The sequence below is a fragment of the Triturus cristatus genome, chromosome 10, assembly GCF_964204655.1.
Source record: "Triturus cristatus chromosome 10, aTriCri1.1, whole genome shotgun sequence".
Classification (NCBI taxonomy): Eukaryota; Metazoa; Chordata; class Amphibia; order Caudata; family Salamandridae; genus Triturus; species Triturus cristatus.
This window is the reverse complement of record NC_140593.1, coordinates 973,484,071-973,504,197: the sequence shown is the minus strand read 5'-3', so window position 1 is coordinate 973,504,197 and position 20,127 is coordinate 973,484,071.

Sequence of the window (20,127 nt, the reverse complement as noted above, 5' to 3'; positions counted from 1 at the left end):
ACTAATGATAGTATATATTGCCCTTAATTTGTCCACAATATCAACTGTTGCACGATACATCATCATATGAGTCATTGCTAATGGAAACAAATCAATCTTTATTTGATGAATAATGAAGGATGTATTTCTCAACATGAAGATTTAAACACTTTTAAAATGTATGAAAATGTGTACTTCATCTGAATAAAAAGTTTTAATTTCTTTTCATCGGAAAAATCAAATATGACACCAGAAATATTTGCTTGAGAGATTCACCATTACCTAAATGCCAACAAAGCTTCTGTTAAAGTTTATTACTGTGAAATCATTAATTTCTCAAATTTTATGATAAAATAAAAAAACTCTATAATCATAAAAACATTTTACAATACCATTAGAGTGTAGAATTCTTTCCGCAAACATCAAGGGGGCATATTATCAATGGCCAGCGATAATTATCGCTCGCCGTGCTCATCGATAATTATATTATCGCAGGCTATCTCTGGTATTTATCGCCCTGGTAGCGCGTTATTAACAACGCGTTACTCCAGGGCGATAAAAATTCCAGAGATAGCGAGGTTATCGCCTTTTTGCAGGGAACATCAATGGTTTTCCAGCGATGTTCCCTGCAAAACGGCGACAACCTTGCTGATACGACCCACAGGGTCATTACCTTCCTCACTCAGCACAGCTGAGGTACAGGGGCAGGGGGTGAGGTGCCTGGAGCAAAAGAGGTGCCACCCCTTTTAGGGGGGCAGGATTGGCCAACTGGAGATGGTACTCTGGGTGACTAACAAGAATGCACGTGTAACAGGTAGGCCTGGGTGGTGAACTTCACTCCGTCCGCAGAGTTTTCTGTACTCCACACTCCGCGGAGCTCGCGGAGTGCAGAAAACTCCTTTTCACGATGTGCAGCAGAGTTTTCCCCGCTCGCGATCGTGAATGGTTAGTTCGTGAACGGTAAGTTCGCAATAGCACGAGCTGCAGGTCAGGTAGAATTTCTACCCGAGCAGCAGGAATACCAGCACAAACTGCAGTTCGCACTGCACTCCACTACTCGCGTAACTTTGCAGAGTTTTTTTGTAACTTCGCGAAGTTCAGTGTAACAAAACTCTGCGAACTACGCCCAGGCCTAGTAACAGGAGCAGTAGGGTCCGCCACCACTAGGGACTGCTCGCCTGGGGAAGTTTCCAAAGAAGATCTTAAGCTGGAGCCCTCCAAGCCAGTCCCCTCACTCTCTGTGGCACTGTGTCTCTCAGTGTTGGTGGGCTCACCAGGTGGCACACAGTATCCAACAGTTTGCAGTACCATATGTTGAAGTTGTTAAAAGATTTGAGTGTAGAATTTCCAGAAGAGTAATTTTCCATGATATCAAGTTCAAATGAATACACTCAAGAAGTGCAGATGGTAAGTGCACAAATCAGTGTGATATCAACATGAAGGATAAGCAACTTTAGTAATTATTCTTATCAGCAGTAGGAAATAGGGATCGCTTAAATGGCGCTAAAAATACGAAATGCACAGGTACAACAACTTAAACTGACCATTATGGGGAGAGAGAATGATGTTATGAGTATATGTTAATAAACAGGGAATGCACAGGTACAGCGATTCAAACTAACCACTATGGGGAGAGAGAACGATGTTCTGGGTTTTAATTAATGTTTCAGTTCCCACCATGGGGCTGAGAAACTGTTCAAAATGCAGGGTGCACATTTATGATAGAAGGTGTAAATTTGTACCTTAATTTATGAATAACAAGTGGCAGGTAGCATGATGTAAAAGGATAGTATAATATCTGCCACAGATCCTCCAAGGAATACATTTGACAATGTGGTTTCAAGGTGTGGACGGACTCTTATTTGAAAATTTTAAATGAAAAAAAGTTGTCAAGCCAATAATAAAGTAGATTGATCTGTTAATTATCAGTCTTTTGACCATTCGTACAGTGATCATATACTATTTTATTGTGTATGGTTGCTCAGGGGGGGTTGTATTCTCAACTGGTCTACCATTACATCATCCACAATAGTGAAGGAGCATCACACCTGACTCAACAAAGACTAATGGCCTGTTTGGTACATCTGTGACTCATGATATAAAAAAAACCTGAAGTATATGTGTGCTTTATGCAGCCATGTGCCTGCTCAGAATAGTCCTTTGCTAGTGAATCAGGTGGGATCCTTTCCACAAAAATAATTGACAAAGCAAATAATCATAAACATTGCGCAAACCTTATACATTCATGAACGTTTCCTGTGCATTGGACATGGGTCACTCTTAATGTTGACTGGAAAAATCCTAGCTGTAACATAAAAAAATGTGTCATATTATATGTGAAACTCAAACAATAACTTACCCCCTTGTTACTGCTGTTGGGTAATCAACTGCTTATCAAGCTGCAGATAGACCCCCTCAAGAATGCGGGCCATTGCGGGGTCAGGGTGTGCCACACGCGCTTCCCACTTTGGGAGGACTTACTGAGCTGAACTTTGGCTGACATTCTGGTCCAGTGCCATAGGTCCTCCCACCTCTTGCAGCAATGAGTGCCACTTGAGGAACCCCAAGGTCCACACCCTCCTGGTGACAGCCTTCCTGATGTCCCACTTCGGGTGGACATTGACTTGTATGAATACAAGAAATGAGAGAAATAATTTGTTTTGTGACTTCTTCTTTGTCTATATTGATGTAGAACTATTTTACTACACCTATCGCAGGCATGACTTGCGTACAACATGTATATTTTCATATATTGAGCAAAACAAGTAACCTGTTGACTACCCTCATCCCTTGTCATGTCCTGCACTCACTAATCTTAGCAAGTGACATCATCTAGCCCAGGGTGCTCCTACATTTTCAGTGATGTGAGCTACTCCAGATCAGGGCAATGCATTGTGAATTACTGAAGGCTAAACAACTTGCTCTGCAATCGGAAGCCTGATGATCCACATGTCAAAGGAACACAGCCTTCCCTTAACATTTATATGGAAAAATTAATTTGTGCCCTCTAATATCTGACCTCAATGTTAAGTGCTACTCTGAAGGGATCTGGGAGCTACTGGTGGCTCCCAATCAATTGTTTTGAGACTCATGATTTAGGCTGAGCGATTTGTGGGATGATACACATAGCAAACATAATTTTCATTTGGTTTGTACAGAAAACATATATATGTAGGGTTGGAAAGACAAGCTAATGTATTTTCTAATTTACATGATGTGGGTTTTCTACATTTCACATGTACTTCAAACATATACATAGATATATCTCTACATACACACCAATTAGAACCTAGGGCTTTAAATGCTTTAAACACACAACACATACTAATGTTGATTTTTAGGTCAAGTGTCACCACGCATGTGCTGCTTGCAAGACCTGTTGTAGTCAGTATACTGAGTGTAATTCTGCCTGCTACTTGCCATAGGTTGACTCCATCATCACTCTTCTTTGCTAGCTTCCTATTGGTTGGCTCTCTGATAGATCACTTCCGTTTCTAGCTCAGGAGCACCGTCCAACTACAGTTTCCTTACGCAGTTGGTATTTATGTCTTCCTTGGGACTACTTTGATTTCCTGCTCAGGCTTGTTTACTCAGTAGTTGCTCTTACGTGTGCTTTCATCATATTAAGTGTTGCAGAGGCCATGTGGTGCATTAGTACAATCCGTGCGCCCCCACTCCCACGTGAGTGAATACAATCTCTGAGCGTCCTACCTTCCAAGGTCTGTTCACATAACAACAACAACAGCCTTTAGTCTATGGCGCACCGTGGTGCTTCAACAGAGTTCGTTCTCTGTCACATGTGTTTGCATAAGAATAGCTAGTGCTGCAGAAGGCCCTGTGGGCTACGTGTGCACCTTCTGGTGTGTGTTCACATGGCTTCCAAAAGTGCAGCAATGGGACACAAACCCTGTGCTCACATAAAGCCTACTGGCACCTCCTGCCCTTCGCGGCTTCAGCCGTCCGCCCCTTGGCAGTCTTCACCCCATGCCAGATTTAGGGAGAATGGTGGGCTTTCATGTGGTGTGAGGTTCTAGGCAGCACCACTGAAAGGTCTAGAAGAGCACTTTGGGAGTAAGGTAGGGTTGCAGGTAAATCCCGGCGCGGCGTATCGACTAGCCTCAAACCCATACAGCTGGGGAGAACATGTGTCTGTTTAATACGCTATTTACGTTATTCTGCTTTTTCATGATTGTTGTAACAAATTATTTTGTGGAAGGGTGCATGTCTCTGTCCTTTTTCAGGATAGCTTTAAGGTACTGTACAGTTAAATGCCTTTTTCCTTATTAATTTTGTTTGCCAGTCTTTCTTATTTTAAATCAGCCACAAATCTGCCCCACCACCATCCTCGCACTCTGATTCCCATCAGAGATTACACAATAGTACTTCTCTTTTTTGTAAGAGATATAAGAACAAGAACAGGAAAGTGGTTTTAAAAATATAAGCGTATAATCATGTTTGTACGGACATGCCAGGAAACTCTAGCCAGGCTCAATGAGTTCTCAAGATTAGATAAATAAAGGAACTAATGTTGTTTTATGTTGCTCTTCGTACTTGGCTGTACAATTTTATTGAGAACGTGGCCTTGGGATAAAAAATTAAGATGTGATATACAAAAATAGTCTATGTCAAAGCGCCTATTTTAATTTTACAGTGCTAGAGCTGCTGACTTGGGAAACCAGGTTTGAGTCCCAGCCTCGTCTCTACATTCTGTGATTCTGGGCAAATCGCTTAATCTCTTTGGGCCATATGTATGAAACTTTGGTTTTTCAATTCTCAAATAGCGATTTTTAGAGAATCGCTCTTTGAGAATCGCAAAATGCTATGTGTGTACGATTTGCAAATAATTTTGCGAATCCTACATATTCCTTAATTGCGAATTGCAAATTGCAATTCGCAATTAAGGACTACCTCCCCATTCATTCCTATGGGCCTAGAGGCCCATAGAAATGAATGGGAAGACATTCTCAATTTGCGATTCTCAATTAGAGAATCGCAAATTGAAAATGTAATTTCAAGTGTGCCAGGGTGTCAAAAGGACACCCTGTTGCACCCCTGAAATGAGCATGGGTGCATAAGGGCATGTGTGTGCGCCACATGCAACTTTGAAAAATGCAAAAATATGCATTTTTGAAAGAAATCGCAAATGACCACCAAACTGTAGTTGGTGGTAATTTGCGATTCCTTAAGGCCAAATTGCACTTTTTTGGTGCTTCTTACATTGCATTTAAGGAATCGCATATTTTGCGATTCCTTAAATGCAATTGCAAAATAAGGAATCGCAAATTTTGCGATTCCTTATTTTGCACGCAGATTTGCCTTCATACATACCACTTAGCAAAATTGCGATTGCAAACGCCGAAATTCGGCGAATTTCGGCGTTTGCGATCGCAGTTTTGCTTGATACATATGGCCCTTTGTGCCTAAAAATGTGCAATGCAATTTGGTGCTCATGCAAAGGGCACAATTCACTTGAGCCAAGTTTGCACTATATTACAACTGCAAAAACACAGGACACAATTCTCATGGGCTGTAAAAAACGCCCGGGAAAATATCGTTATGCCCCAATAGTTCCCAACTTGAAATGAGAGGGGTTTATGTCAGAATGAGATTGAAAATGTGTGAGTTTTTGATGCAGTGACTCTGGCACTGTTTCTATGATGGGTGTACTTTGTTTTCAATGGAAGATAGTAATTTTGCAGATTGCCTGAGGTAGATTGCATCTCACCACTGTCTTTCCCAGGTTCTTTTCGGGGGAGGTGGCTCCTCGTCAATGTTTCACCCCACCAGGAAGTAGTAGCTCTGGTTGTACTGCAGATGCACCACCAGAAAACTGAATGCAGACAGCAACGTTCCCATCTTGTTTCAAGCATCCTAGCATGCTTCTTTTAGAATTCTAAGTTTAATGTGGATAGTGGAAAGCTGACATCCAAAATATACCGTGTGCAAATAAATCTGTGTGCTCAGGTACAGAACTAAGGGGCATATCATCAAGGGCCATATCGCCGCTTTCCTGGCTTTTATAGCCAGAAAAGCGTCGATATTCACAGCGCACTATCAGCAAGCTCGCGCTAAGCCTTGTTAACGCTAGTTTCCATGAGTTTGCTTCCGGTTTCTCATCGCCCTGCATGTCATCGCTAATGACATGCAAAGTAGACGTTCCAGAGCTAAACTACATGGAAATAGTCGCTAACAAGGCTTCGCTTGATTAACAAGCCTGCAGCAGACCCGCTTAGCGACCAGATTAATCGCGCTAAGCCCCCTTATCGCAGGATCTTAACACCTGCTTAAAAGTCGACTATGCTATCTACTTAGTGGGAGGTGGATTGTATGGTTAAGGTCACTGGGGCGTATCAGCAAGGATCTCCTTATCTCCTGCATTTTATCTCTTCTTTTCAGGTGATACTGGTGCTTTTCGCCGCTATTGCTGGGTTTCATATCGCCTCGGAGATAAGCCTTGATAATTATGCGCTATCTCGGCGTTGAAACCCAGCGATAGCCGGCGATGTGTGAAATAGCGCTAAGCACGCTTTGCGATGTTCATCGCAACTTGTTGTTAATATGCCCCTAAGTATTAAAAGAATATTTATGCACTAAGGCACGTAGATCACCCGATCACGGGGCATATTATCAAGAACGGCATTAAAATTATTGCCGCTTTAGCGGCAGGAAACTGCCGCTAAAGCAGCGATAATGGGCTTGATAATATGCCCTTGTGAATTCCTATAGAAGCCCATGTTCACACCAGAACATGGGCTTCTATTGGAATTCTCAAGGGCTTATTATCGAGCCCATTATCACTGCTTTAGCGGCAGGAAACTGCTGCTAAAGCGGTGATACTTTTAATGCCATTCTTGATAATATGCCCCTACATGTCATCACTGAGCTGAGGTACGTAGTTTATCTGCTGTGGTTTAAGAGCTATAGTTCACATAACTACAAATAAATCTGTTTAGTAAACACCTTGCTGCAAGTACATTTAGCAAAGAGCTTTTGATTTTACTGGATTATATAGATCATTAGCTTACATTTAGGGGCTGTCAGCCAGCCAGTCATCCATTGGACAGTTGTATCATAATTTAATTTTTCTTCGGCCTCCTACAGCATATAGCATGGGCCAATGGGTCAGCCTAGGTCAGGCATTTTCTAGCTTCACTCTGAGTGACATCATCAGGGGCAGGGGCATAGCTTCAGGGGAAGTGGTGCTTGGGGTGTGATGCCCCCTAAATTAGTAGTTGGATCTGGGAGGACCTGAGTCCGGTTTGTTATTTTTGTGTTTGTTTTTCTTGCTGTGAACCAAGAATAAACAACAAAACAGTGAACTTTGATGTAAACAGGAGAGACTGATGTAGACAGATACATCTGGTAGCTGACTTTTAAAATGTGAAATCAGATAACCAAATCAACATTGGTTTCCGTGCTAGTCCAAATTGTTTTATCCTCAGCAAATATTTAATTTCACATAGCCTCCTATTTCTTCATTACCGCATATGAGCACACTTTTAAGTACTTCAATTCAGAGTGTATGTTGTGAATCACCTCTTATATTTGATTTAATAGACTGTAATGTTGTTTCATCGATAATCATCTAGGCCACGTTTAGGGTTTACATGACTACTGACTGGCCTCATAGTTCACTAACAGCTTTGTCGTTGGGAGATGAGTCATGAATATTTCTAAAAAATATAACTTTTAATAAATGACTGTCTCTGCAGTGATAGAATCTTATGTTTTGAGGTGAAACGCTTCTGCGTGGTAAAGAAATACTCTTTTTTAATTGTAGGGAGATTGTATCATATTTTTACATTATGCTTGCTGAACAATCTACATGCCGAACATTTTCGCATCTCGGCTCATGCACTGACACTTAGAGATAAGCCAAACCAATGGCTTGGCTCTTGCTCAGCCCACCCTGTTAATTTGCCTGCACGCCCTCCTCTGTTTGCAACTCAGGCTTAGTGCAGGGGTTGTCAGTCACTTGATAAAATGATTGTTGGTACCGCTGAGGAATGCAACACCCCCAGGGGAAGTCATTTTCAATGATGCCCATGGAAGAACACAGAGGCCAGTGGAGCAGGGGTTTGGGCTCCTAAAGGCCAGATTTCACTGTGTCGAGAAGACACGTGGAGCCCTCCTCTACTCACCCGATATGGTGTGCCAAATCATGATGGCCTGCTTCATGCTGCATACCCTGCAACAGAAACATCTCTTACATCACAGAGGATGGAGACCATGGAGACCACCAGGTGAGGATCCAGAAACACCAAACAATTGTGAGGAGAAAGGAGTTGTCTTACGTCAGGATGCCACTGACCACTTCTTCACATGAGTGTTAGTGCCTCTTTACATATAATAACATTAACTGTTAACCCAACTATTGATATAATAAGGGAAATAGAGTGTGCTGGACATTTTTTGGGAAAGGCAAGTTCAGGGAAATCCAGGACACAGGTTTTTGTTGATCAAAGTTCTGACACATTGACTTTTGACTTTTGTGTTAATGTTGATTGTTTATCCCCAATTGTGTATTAGACAATCTGTCCTCAAAAGGATTTCTTTGTAATGTGTCAATTTTATTATGTTTCATTACTCATCTTTTTGTTTTAATATGTTTTAGGTATCTTCACCATGTCATCTTTATTTGGACATGCCGAAGTTGTGACATTTACAGTTAAATGGTGCTGTTCTAAACTACAAAGTGACCATGGGTTGTTCCTGTGGAAGACACACACAGACTTTGTGTGTACATATCTTGTACTGAGACAACCTGCACAGCGATTGAATGGAAGTTGTTAAGATTTCATTGGACTTGTTTTCTGTTGATCGTTGGCCTCAAGATTATACGTGCTGCTTGATTTGCTGTAACCAGATGTGGTAGGCACCTAAAAGTATAGGCCTCTCCCTTCACATTGGTCAAATGCACATTTTGTGTTAAGTGTATGAATATGTTGATGTGTCTCATCATTGTACAAAGAACCTTTTGTAGCACACCACTTAATGTTGGTTGTGACATTACCCCTAAGTACTGCACCGGTGTATAGGAGTGATCCTGTGGCCACAAAATTGAGTACTGCCAGGATTCAGAATTATAGGTGTTATTGTTGTGCAATTCCTATTGTGAGGCAGAGATCAGGCTCCAGCTGATGATATAAACCAATAGTACATTGCCGCTTCAATTTGGTTCTTTTCAATATATCCCCTTCTTTCATGGTGGCAAGGTGTGGAACTGGCAATGTAAAAAGGGCACTGAGTGTATGTGTTATGCATGGTTTATTATGTTGAATACAACTGTGAGAGAGCACTCTATTTCAAACTAAGTGTACCAGTTTATGAGGGTTTGGTATTTGTATTTTGTTGTAATGGTAGAAATTATCGAGGAACATTATCTACTTGCAATTCATTTATGAATAAACAATCCTTAGTTTTTTTACATTTTGAAATTTATGATGGAAGAAAATAATTGAATGAATACAGAAAATATCTACAATACCAGTCTTTGACTTTGTTTTGTTTTAAACAAAGGCAAATAAAGTAAAAGTTGACGCAAACCAAAAAACAAATAAGAAAAAGTCAGTCATAGAGAATGAAACCATGACCAAAAAAATAACTGGCCTCAGAAAGGTCAATGTGTCCAGAAAATATTTCACAGAGTGAATGGTATTACACACCGAAGGAAACTGTATTTGGCATCTCTTGGTGGTGGTGGTGGTCTTGCCATCCTCTCCCAGTGTGCTCTTGTGGGGGGCTTGTGAATCCACAGTTGCAGGGAATGAGGTGGGTGCAGGTGTTTGCTGTTGTAGCAGGGTCTCCTTTTCTGTGGCTGAGGCAGATGTAGTCGGGCCAGATGTAGTGGACCACAGAAAGAGGAAGGTGGTGCAGGAAAAGCCCTGCTCATACTGGTTTAAATGTCCTGCAGAATCTCAGTCAGGGAGCCTAATTTGGAGTTTAGAATTTCCATCTGAACACTGTGCTCCCTCTTCAACTACTTCATGACCTGGAGCTCTGGCCCATCATGTCTTGGGACTTATGGAGGGCTCCCACGACTTGGTGACTAGTGGCCTAGGTGACAGTTACCACAGTGGCCTCACTATGGTGACCAACAGAATCCCTCCCATGACCCTACCCCCACTAACCTGTGGCCGTAAGTCATTGTGCCCTGTGCCACTGGGTCCAGGCTGAACTGCAGGTAGTGGATGTGTTGTCTCACCAACAGCCAGGATGTGGGGGCACAAGATGGGCATTATGTTGCTTTGGATACAGGAAGTGAAGGTATCAGTCTGCTGAGCTGTTGTAACAGCTGAGGTGGGAGGTATAGGTGTGGGCTGAGGTAGACTCACTGGAGCCATCTGCCCAAGCAGATGAGATGGACCAGGCCACTCCTCTTCATCTGCATTTGACAAGAGTGGAGACCTCTCTGGAGGCTTGATCCTAGGCTGGAGTGGGGGTGTTCCTGACACACAGATGTTTGCATTTGTGCTCTGGCTGTTGGACCTAATATGAATGCAAAAAGAATATTAATTTGCAAAAGTGTGGATTAGACATCCAATTATTGTTTTCAAATATAATGTGCCAACCTAAAAGGAAAAAGGTATTGGATAACATGATTAGACCTTTCTGTGGTAAATTAATTAATTACAAAACAGTTTATATTTCATACAAAACTGCTTCAAATAGCCAGGTAAGAAAATGTCCAGCAACGTAAAAAGATAACTTAGTAAGTATACATGAAATGTACCAACCATTCAACGCAACACAATAGAGATGAGATACATGAAATTACCCGTCCAAAGCCTAGCTGGCTAAAAAAAAGACATTTACACAACTTGGAGAGATACTTTGCATTAGTCATCATATGAACAGTGCAGAGTTCAGTTTTCACATATGCCACTTCTCTTCAGCATACAATTTTACATGCCTTAAATTTTAAAGGGCAACAAAGGTTGATTTGTGAAAATCACAATTAAATGACATGACAAGTAAAGGACAACATACAAACTTCAACACAAACCATTTTAAAAAGAGAGAATTAAGATAGATATTGATCAATAAATAATATAAACATGTGACAGAAAAGAGAGAATGAGCAAACTGAAATGGCAATATTATTATCCCAAAACTGAAACATGGCATCATGATAGTTGTAGTTATTTTAATGACACATTCACAACACTGGCAAAATTGTGATTTGTGTAAATCTGCAGTAGGAAGAGAACCAGCATTTACTATGTGAAACACAGATATGTTGTTTGTTCTATAGAGTACAAACATTTACAAGCACCATACCATCATGTGAAATGTGATGGCAATTGAAACCTGTTATCCTAAATACAACTCAATACAACAAACAAGCCAACCAAGATATTACTGATATATTTTGGTTTATATTAAATGCATTCTGCTGAACATGTTAGCAACAGATAACTTCAAAGCAAACAGGACATTACGGACTAGTGACACTTTTGAAATGATAATTTACCAGTCTCCAATCCACCAGGGTTTCCTGTCAAGCCTTCAGGATGTAAGATCTGAAAGACCTTCTCCTTCCAGGCCATGAATTGTAAAGAGGTCCTGGGAAAACCACCACCAGTCCTCTGGGCCTCCAGGTGAAGCTTGGAACACACTTTCCCCAGCAGGTTGTTTCACCTCTTACTAAATTGCTCCTATGTGCACAAGTTATTGGCTACAGCATTCACTCTGTCAACTACTCTGGACCACATGTTCCTTTTCTGAGATGGGGTGTATTTTGGACTTGTGCTCCAAACAATTGTAGCTCTACTCTTGTGATTTCATCCTCCATGACTAACAATAATCCCTCTGTGAAACATGGATTTTTGTGCCCTGGAAAAATCCAAATAACAGTGATGAAATCAAATTAATTAGGCACAAGGAAATAAATGAAAGGAAAAAGGGTCAACCAACAGGAACCCGCAACAGAATACCCTCACTTAGCTGGCAAAGATTCTGCTAGAAAATAATATAGTGCAGTGGAATTGTGGAAATGTGGATTTTCCTGGTCAGTTATGTCCCCTATCTTGGACCCCAACGGTTCTATATGCATGTTACAAGTACATGTATGTTCCCTCCAGTTCCAGTTTCTAAGACGCAAACATATGTGTGTCTACCGTCAACATGTTCTCTGTCAGATCCGCCATCTATGGGCTGGATATTCGATTCCTAGGTATGAAAGGCCACCAACTTTACATGGCTAAGTTACTCCATTTTTACAGTTCAGGCGAGTAGGCCCGATTCTGTCCTCAAAGCCTTTCCCTGCTCCCAGCCTCTGACAGCTTCAGCTTGAGCTCGCATCTGTATCCATGAACTTTGTCCTACTCCCTGTGCAGCTAACGGTGCCTGCCTCGGCCAGTTTTCGCCTGTCTGCCAAGAAGCTGTATTTCACCTTCGAATTATCTATTTTCCCCCTCAGCCGATGCATTCCTGCCTAGTGATTTAGGTAAACATTTCCTTTAGCTCACAAGCAAAGGACTCAGCCTTTCCGTCCTCCTGCAAGTGATTCATAGCCCTGTTGCTATGGAAAGTTTTCTGCCCCTCGCATCTCATATAGACACTTAGACGCTTGTACACGCACATAGTCAGTATAGAATAGATTCTGTCCGAGAGTCTCTTCCTTGTGGATAACATAGTTCTTTAAACATAGGATGTTAGATATGATTTGGGATTAGGTTGACATAACCCCAGACTTCTCGTCTCCACATGTAGAGCTAAATGTCAAGTCCCCTTCACCCCCTAGTTACACGTCAATTACACGTCATGCTGCTGCGCGCGCATCTATGCCAAGTATTATCTTATAGATCCACCTATGTCTGATAATCCTAACCAATCATGTTTCTTTTATTCCTTATTACGCCTAGTTTCGATTATGTCACTGTCACGTCATTTTTCTTATCAAATGTTACGCCTTCTACATTCGTTTCATTGTAATGTACTTATTATAAAAATACATGTCTATCAATAAATTATTGTACTTCACTTCCTGAACCCTCGTGGTGACGGAACCTGAAGGCCGCCACTCGAGTCGGCCATTTTGAATGGAATAAAGCCCATTAGAGAACCTCTTATACCACGGATTCTGCCTCTTGTTATTTTGAGCTATTTTACTTTATTTTAAGACTCCGTACGAAATTCAGTCAGGTAATATTTATTTTATTTACCACATAATGGCGCCCGAACAGGGACACTTTCTCATCTCACGCGCCGGCGGTGCGTTGCAGGCCCGGTCTCCTGCCACAGCTGGACGGACCATAAACGCGTACCAGCAGGATTTCCTGTAAGCTCCCTCCGGTCAAGCGGGGGCGACTGAGGCTGCGATCAACCCAGACGAGGCGGTGAGAAGTGCGAAGTATCCCGACCAGAGCCTAGCTGAGAGAGCAAGATCCGAGGTATACAGAGGCCCACCAGGTTTTCCGAAATCCCGATGTGCAGAGGGTCCGATGTCCACAGTCGTCGAGTCCTGTCCATTCTCTGAGGCCTTCCGTTTCAAGGAGCTACTCGGTGAGTACCATCGCCGGGGAGGCGTGTTGACGTGCACATAGGTTGTGCCGGTCAAGACGGATTTGGGTACACAAATCCGGTCTGCACTGTTTAGCAGTGTATATGTACTGTTTAGCAGTATATCAAGTATTCCGAAGTATTCAGTTATTGTCAAGAATTCAGCGTGGTGATTAGTTAAGCAGACTGTCATCATTGTCGACCATTATTAAATGTTTAATGTTTAATGTTTAAAGTATTCAGAAAATGTCTTGCATATTGTGGTATGAATGACTGTTCATTGTTCACTGTTCATTATTGTGTTTCTCGTATTAAGTAAGTTCAAGAGTAAGTATCAGATCAGTTGTTAATATGCCGCTCTTCTCGAAGTTAAGACAGATTACCACCAGAAAAGGGGTGCTTGAAGAAGCAGTTCCTATTCCTCCTAGAGACACTCCAGGACATTTCATGTACCATAAACATGGCTTAGATGCCATATTGTTTCTTGATCTATGGGTAGATTATACCAAGGGATTACCGGAAAGTCAAAGGTGGCCCGCAACGGGAACCTGGGATGCAGAGTGCATCATGAAAGTGGAGGAAGAGTTATGGAAAAGAAAGGTCAGACAGTCACAGAAAGACGCTATCGAGTTATGGCGTAAAGAATCTCATAGACGAACAGAAAAAGCACGTAGACAAGAAGAGAGGAGTAAAGAAAGTTCAAATAAAGTTCAAGAAAATCTATTAATTGAGGAAGGGATCCGAGTGAAATCAGAACAAGTAAATAGACAAAGTAATGCTCTTATGAATGGTATGTATCCCCTTCTAGCCGAAGGACTACCTAAGGCTGCTCCAGAGATGCCAAAAGACTTGCCACCCCCATTATTTCCAATTAAGGTACATCCAAAAGGGCATCCCAGAACCGCAGAAGACGTTTTCCTTTCCTCATATCTAGATGATGCAGCCCCCGAGTATGCTAACGCCACACCACATAGACCGTCTGGCGGAGGGGTTCAACGTCAGGACCAGGTATCTGTCCCCGTGCAACAGCAAGTCCCGACGCAAGCTTCGGCAAGCACATCTGTTTCCGCATCTGTCTCCGCAGTCGACTCTACAGGGGTAACAACACCCATAGTTGCTGTGTCACGTTCAACGAACCCATTCACACCCGACGCCCCAGATGGGGCCACGGGAGGTGCTAGCAGTACTTTTACACCACCTAGAATAAATAAACTTGTCTTTCAAGAGTCAGCACATTCACGTACACCTAAGTTCGTAAATGAACGTACGCTTAAGGAACTCCTTGTAAATTGTAGATATGACCCGGTGGTTGGTAAAGAGGATGAAATGGTTCTGGCATCATTACGTATCAGGCGAGCCGCAGAGTATTTAGCAAGGTTACCAGGGATGATTACGCATCTGGATAACATATATCATTTTGTTCAAACAGGACGAGATCCAGGATGTATTAACAGAGCTATGGAATTCCAGAAAGTAGAGATACAGGGGGAACTGTTGCGTTTTCTCATAAACTGTGTGATCAGAAATCAAGATCGTCCGGGGGTAGACCCGAATGCAATGCTTACTCTTACAAGATGGAGTCAGAATATATCAGAAGGGAGACACGATAAGCAAAATTGTATAATAGCCATGTGCCGAAAAATCCGTAAAGAAATAGAACGTATTCATGAAGAGAGATTGGGAACAGACGAGTTTGAGCAAGATGAAGTGTCCGAATCAGAGAATTCCGCAAGACAGTCAGAAACCATAGCCTATGTAGGCAGAGGAAGATCCTGTGAAAATACTAGATGTTTTTCTGATCCCATACATTCTGTATGTCCAAATAATAGCAGAACGTATCCAACGCCTGTAATAAATCTGAAGTCTCCTGAACATTCGTTTCAAGCCGCAGATAAAATACTACGAGAACGAAGGGGTTACCACCTCCTCGATTCCATGGATGAGCAAGAATTAGCCAGATCAGCCGTTCACTGGATCGTTAGTCCTGAAAAATATGGTGATGAGACCGTAGCACACACGTTTCTCAATCTCAGTACAGATGAACAACGTTTAGCTGGAATCTATATGATTCAGCAACTCCTCATATTATATAAGAGCCAACATGCTGATCCTGGTCCTTTACCTGATATATTAACGGAACTACTCACGAACAGATGGAGAGGTTCTAGTAACAAGTTAATTAAAGAGATATTAGTGTCACGTAAACAGTATGTCCTTTTTGTAAGTCCGGATTCTCTCTCGCTGCCCCATAGAGAAAGAACGCCGTACTATATGGATAGACAAAATCCTTTACGAGAAGTGCACCCAATAAAAGGCGAAGACAATGAGTTTCACCGTGTATTTGTTTACACACCTATATCAAAAATGGAATTATTAGAAATGAAGAAAGTAGTACCTAGCCATGATAAAGACCCAGCGGGTTTCCACCGAGAAATTAAAGACATGTTACTGATGGGAGAGTACACCTTTCCTGATATTATGACGATATTAAAGGTGCTTTTGCCTGCTGGCATTTATGAAAAACTGAAAGAAAAAGAGTGGGAAGTGGGAGACCAAAAGATAGACTGGACAGCATTAGCAGAGGAAGAAAAGGGCCGAACTGCAGGTTCGGGGCTCGGGGATAAAGTTAAACTGTTACCAGGTTTACTAGTACAGGTACTGCCACGTTTATTAACTACAAAAAAGGAAGATTGGGGTGCAATCACAGCCTGCAAACAAAAGCAAGATGAAGACACAAGCGATTATTATGCTCGATTTGAAAAATGTTTTGGTATAAATAGTGGTATAAAAGCAAGTAGTGACTCATATCCACATTTATTTGTGACAAAATTAGTGGAAAATGCATTACCTCCAGTAAAGAATAGAATATTGAAATTCGAGAGTACCTGGCAAAGTAACACTCCGTCGCAAATGCTACAAATGTTACAGTATCATCACAATAGAATTAGGGATGAACAAGAACACGAGCATAGACGCATGAAGGATACAAAAATGAAAATGCTAGTTTCTCAGACAGTACCAGCAGATGGTCACAAAAAGGGTGTGACACATTCTGGTGATTCTGCAGTTCCTGTAAAAGGAACCTGCAATTACTGTAAACAACTGGGCCATCATGTACACGATTGTCCAGTCCTGAAACGTAATATAGCTACAGGCATTACAAAGGAGAGACCACGATTAGTTAGACAAGATCAGAATGAACAAGGAGCTATGCAGCATGGACAGTCCATGCCAGCCTCACAGCAACCCATACAGTTTGTGCCAGCTGCACCACCGTTGCCTGCTACTGCCACACAAACCGCAACACGACAACTGTATCAGACTGCACAGTATGAATACCCTGAATACCAGCGTTACGCATGAACCAGCCTAGAGAGGGAAGTTGACTTACCACTTATCGAGATTCCTGTAGATCAAGAAGGACCTTATGTACATAGTGAATTATTAGGTCAAGATAGAAAATTCTTACTCGATACAGGGGCAAGTCGAACAACTATAAAACGTAGCGAAGTTCCAGGGGCACCCCTCTCAGGCTCTCAAAATGTTTCCCTTGGTTTTTCAGGAAAACCTATTGTTAATGAAGTATCAAAGCCTCTACCACTTACAATAGGACCTTTGACACGAACTACAGATTTGTTGCTTACTAAATCATGCCCAGAAAATTTGCTAGGAATTAAAACTCTGAAAGCACTAGGAGCCATAATATGTTGTTCTCCGGAAGGAGTAAGGTTGTTTTTACGTGATTTTAAAGGTCACTATGTGTCTAGAGACATGGATCCCCGACTACAGACTTTACCAGTACATCTATGGGCACAAGGCCCTACGGATGTTGGCTGCATGAACATTACACCCTATCGAGTCACACTGAAAGCAGGAGTGGTACTACCACGAATGCGACAATACAAGTTACCGCATGATGCTGTAGTGGCTTTGCTGAAAATCATTGATGAGCTAATTGCCCAGGGAGTAGTTGTAGAAACAGACTCCAATGTATGTAATTCACCGATAATTCCGATTCTTAAACGAACTGATCCTACTGCCCCACCAGTGTACCGATTGGTTATTGATTTGCGTGAACTAAACAAGTGTATTGTACCACAATTCCCTGTGGTCCCTGATATATCATCATTATTGACAGCAATTGATTCCGAAGCAACATTCTTTACTGTAATTGATCTCAAGAATGCCTTTTTCAGCGTCCCAATAGATCCGGAAAGCCAATACTTGTTCGGATTCAGTTTAAATGGGCGCAGCTTTAAATTCTCACGCGCTCCTCAAGGATTTACAGAAAGCCCCAGCATCTACAGCCAAGCACTGAAACGAGAACTTGACAGTATCCACATGCCAGTCAATACTGCACTGCTTCAATATGTCGATGATCTGCTGATCACCGCGAGAAGCGAGCCAGAATGTGAAAAAGCTTCTCTGACAGTTTTACATTTCCTAGCCGACAAGGGGCACAAGGTGTCCCCTTCTAAGCTGCAATTCTGTGTTCAGCGAGTTATTTATCTTGGTCACTCGCTGTCCAAGGAGGGAAGGCAGCTTACACCAGATCGCATCCAGTTAATTGCTAACATGTCAATACCCCAGACACAAAAGGAGGTGCGGGCTTTCATAGGCCTCACTTCATATTGTAGACAGTGGATCCCTCAGTACGCATTTCTAGCAAAACCACTCATTCAGTTAACCACACAGGAGGCAGCCACATCGACTGTTCTCCCTTGGACTCAGGAACATACACAAGCTTTTGAAAGCCTAAAGGAAGCTTTATGTCAAGCACCTGTTTTAGCAACACCATGTTATAGCAAACATTTTACACTCTTTGTTACAGAACGCGAAGGTACTGCCTTATCAGTACTCACTCAGGATCAAGCAGGATCACGCAAGCCATGTGCTTATTTTTCCAGTACATTAGATCCCGTAGCTCAGGCTTTGCCTGCATGCCTGAAATCAGTGGCAGCGACAGCTTTAGCAATCAGACAAAGCGATGCCATAGTTTTAGGACACCCATTGACAGTACAAGTACCACATGTAGTAGAGGTTCTTGTGAACCGAACACAAACACAACACTTGACCATAGCAAGACTTACTGGTTATGAACTGACATTGTTTCAACCACACATAGAGATCCGACGGTGTAATACATTGAATCCTGCTACACTATTACCTGTAATTGGAACAGACCCACTAGCTCATGATTGTGTTGAAATCATTGAAATAAAGACGAAACCTAGACAAGACTTGACAGACGTTCCATTGTTAGATCCAGACCTGACGTTGTATGTAGACGGATCGTGCATGAGAACAAATACAGGAGATTTAGTGGCCGCGTATGCAGTCACAACAGACACTGAAGTTATTGAGACAAATTGTATAGATACTTTGTCAGCCCAAGCAGCAGAACTTATTGCTCTAACACAAGCCTGTATTCAAGCCACAAATAAGAAAGTTAATGTATACACTGACTCACGTTATGCATTCGGAGTTGTACACGACTTCGGCGTACTATGGCGAGAGAGAGGTTATTTAACTTCCCATGGTGCCCACATTCAGCACGGACCCCTCATTCATGCCTTGTTAGACGCAATACATCTACCCACTGCTATATCAATTATGAAATGTAAAGCACACACGAAGGTTACTGATACCATTTCTCAAGGCAATGACTTAGCTGACAGAACAGCTAAACAGACTGCTCAGAATCGCACATTAGACATGACAAAGCCAATAGTTCAGACACCAACACAGTGTATGACAATTAAGGATCCCGCACTTGACGTAATTGACATACAGACACATGCCACAGCAGAAGAAATAAAGAAGTGGACTGAACTAGGAGGGATCCAGACAGATCAAGGATGGATGACGAAGGAGAAATCTGTATGGTTTCTCCCTGATTCCATGGTCCAGGCCATTATAGCTACAGTTCACAGTCCAGCACATTTAGGAGAGAAGGCTATGCTAGACAGCATTCAGCACATTTGGTTCAACAAACATTTACGAGCAGCAGCTAAACAAAAAGTTCGTACCTGTATGATATGTTGTCAGTTTAATCCAGGAAAGAGTGTTCCCGTAGAGCAGGGTGGATTTCAGCCTCCTGACCATCCTTTTGAAGTCCTCCAGATGGATTATATTCAGATGGAACGTTGTCGAGGATTCAAATATGTCCTCGTAGTTGTCTGCGCTCTCTCCCGTTGGACAGAGGCGTATCCCGTATCAGATTACACTGCCCCGACTACTGCCAAGCAGCTAGTTCGAGAATTCTTCCCACGGTACGGTTTACCACGTGTTGTATATTCAGACAACGGCCAGCCTTTCTCATCCGAATTAATGAAACATGTCTCACTTTTGTTGGGATATCAGTGGAAATTCCACTGTGTCCGACACCCCGAGGCAGCAGGTCTCGTGGAACGACATAATCAACTTTTAAAAATCAGATTGTCTAAAATATGTCAGGAAAAAGGTGTGGACTGGATAGTAGCCTTACCAGTTGCGCTATTCTACATGAGAATGGTAGCACACTCTCGAACAGGGCTATCCCCGTATGAGGTGATCTTTGGTAGACCACCGAATATGTGGGGGACGCCTATACCCCGTAAAATAACTGATGTTGACTGTAATATGCTGACAGATTACCTGGCTTCC